The sequence below is a fragment of the Ischnura elegans genome, chromosome 9 (assembly GCF_921293095.1).
Source record: "Ischnura elegans chromosome 9, ioIscEleg1.1, whole genome shotgun sequence".
Lineage (NCBI taxonomy): Eukaryota > Metazoa > Arthropoda > Insecta > Odonata > Coenagrionidae > Ischnura > Ischnura elegans.
In genome coordinates this window covers 35,975,127-35,977,845 of record NC_060254.1, presented here as the reverse complement: position 1 = coordinate 35,977,845, position 2,719 = coordinate 35,975,127, and the positions used below count along the sequence as shown (strand labels likewise).

The 2,719-nt window shown below is 42.2% G+C and overlaps 1 long non-coding RNA gene across 1 annotated transcript; it reads right to left on the bottom strand.

The window, feature by feature from the left end:
• Positions 1–820: 820 nt before the first annotated feature.
• Positions 821–2,139, bottom strand: LOC124165729. The gene is made up of 3 exons (XR_006866300.1): positions 1,911–2,139; positions 1,152–1,220; positions 821–1,047 (listed from the first exon to the last, which is right to left on the bottom strand). It is a non-coding gene; the product is annotated as an uncharacterized LOC124165729 (long non-coding RNA).
• Positions 2,140–2,719: the final 580 nt, after the last annotated feature.

Sequence of the window (2,719 nt, the reverse complement as noted above, 5' to 3'; positions counted from 1 at the left end):
TGGTCGATGTCATGTGTCTCCGGAAAGTGCTTAGACAATCCAAGGACCCTGGAGGTTAGGCTGGGAGAGGAACGAGGAATAGGTTCGGAATATGACGGACTGATTTTGTAGAGTCGATCAGACGGTTGCGGCTCATCACGACAAGGATTACTCGCAAAATGCAGAGCTTGCATGATCGCGGTGAACCTGTCCCTGCTAATGCATTTCCTAAAGCAAGGATAATTGAAAAGGGGGTCTACACTCCAATAGTCGGATATTCTACTCAATGGGCATGTGCCCATGTGGTAGAGAACCCCCAAAAACGTTAAAAATTCCACCGATATGAGCGGCTTCCACTTCGTTATTCTTGCTCTGGGAAATACATTAGCAGAAATTAAAACGTCTGCTTGTCTATTTGTCTCCGTCACTATCAAGTCCACCATGTCATCTGTCATGAGGAGGTCAAAATACTTACGGGGATCGTCTCCTGAGTCTTGCGTATTGAGGCCAGGGGTGTCAGTGAAGGGGAATTGTGGGTGGGTTGGTCTTTTGTCCGTCCAAGTGTAAGTCTTTGTCGCAGTTCTCGTCGTAAGGGGAGGGGACTGAGAGCCTAGAGGGCCAGGAGAGGAAGGAGAAGCATATCTTGAGGGATCACCCACCCTACCTTCTTCTTCATCCTCCGAGGATCCCCACTCCGTTTCCCCGAAGGAGGAATCGTCGCTTTCTTCGTCCATAGAAAGAAGTTCCGCCATCTCCTCTGCAGAAAGCATCCTCCCGAATCTTCTTTCTTCCTCCCTCCTCTTCCTTTTTGGGGGTGGAAATGACCGCGAGGCAGATGGCTGCGGACTTGGGGGACGAGAAGGGGTGTCAGGGGGCTGGCGGCTTTCACCAGAACTCGAAGGGCTGGGGTTACTGCTGGAGGTTGGAAGGGGAGGTTTTGAGGGGAGTTGGGTGGTTTTCTCAATAGACTGGCTTTTGACACCCCGCTTCCCTTTCTTCGGGACCCCTTTCCCCGGTAGTCCCTTCCCTTTGCGGTCCATTCCTCCGTGTTACCTACGCGTTTCCTTTCTGAAAACAAGAATGTTTACAAGTACGTGTTTATATGAATGTATAACAAGAAAAAACATCGCATAGCAATGAAATAATTGAGTAATGTTTATGATATCACGTACCTTACTGCCAAAGAACTTGGATCGGAAGTTATCAGGAAATATTTGTAAAATTTCGCTTCCACTTGTTTGCTATATACAGGAGAAAAAGAAACAATATCAGCTGAAAAAATTGAAGCAAATCAATAATAGTACTTTTATTAAAATTACAATAACAACAAGCGCAAATGATGATAAATATTTATCGAATGTCATAAAGGAAATATTCAAGTTACAAGTGACTGGAGTAAAATACTGCAAATTATCACCTATTGAAGACAAACTAGTAAAATATTTGCTAATAGCATATTCCTGGTAAAATTAAATGCAGCAATGTAATCACATGGTCCGGAATGCATTGTAATGCTTAGCCTCAATCTAAACTAGAATAATGAGTATCTGTCCAAAACGAAAATTTTTTTCACATAATGTAACAATTTCACTGAACAACGACTTTACTTCTCTGCTTTAAAATACAATTAAAAAACAACTTTACATTCACGAAGTTATTTTGTAAACGCAATATCAAAATTTTATCACAAGCGATATATCTACAAAAAAAATTATAAAAAAATAAAAAAACACCGATGAAATCGTAATATGGGTACGAGGAGAATGCGGGGGTGAAAGGGGGGGGGGAGGAAATCTCAAGTAAAAAAATGCAAAACTTTCAACTAATGATTTTTACCACATACGAAAGTTGTTTTACGTTAAAAAGGGGTCGGTACACATTAAAACCACAAAAGGAGAGTGATAATTAACAAAAAAAAAAGTGTAACTTACCACCGAAAAGAAACAGCTGTAGGAACCTTCCTGGAGATGAGTCGCTCCGGCTACTGGCGATGCACTCGCTCTGAGGGCTAATGAACGACTGACAAGCGAAATGGAAGCGCTATGGGTCGGCGTCTCTCGTATATGGCCTTGGAAAGGGAGAGCGGACTTGGACGACGATCGTCGTCCGGCGTCACTGGATAGCACCCGGCGGACGACGATCGTCGTCAGTCAGCGTTGAACGTGTTGCCTTAGGAATGAAGTATGCTCTGTGTAGACAGCCGGTGACGTTGAAAAGAGCATTAAATTAAGATTTTAATCTGTGATCATGGTTACTAAGCCAAAGCCATGGTTAATAAGCCAAATTGGCGCGAAAACTTAAATCACAAAAAATAGCATATTTTTATCGAAGATCTGCAGAGCATGTAACATTTGCACCACGCCATTGCCTCTAAATAAAAAAGTTAACAACACTACAGTACCTATATGTATAATAAAATGGTATTCCACAATTCTCACAACTTTCACTCAACGAGTGAGCATAGATGACGTATCATAAGATGCCATAAATTGTCGCTAAGGCCGCGTACCATACACAACTTTCATGAAACTGGGATTACTCATTTACATTTCCGATGATGCATGGCGAACTTTCCACAAATTGACAGGGGTAAAATTAAACCGCAGTTTTTTTTCTATTCAGACAGTATCAACATTGGTTAAGGCGCATGACTTGAAATTAATATGCACTGGGATTACAGAATCCATGTGTCGACGCAAGTCACCTTATGTGTAAAGACACCCTAAATGTCTGACCAAAT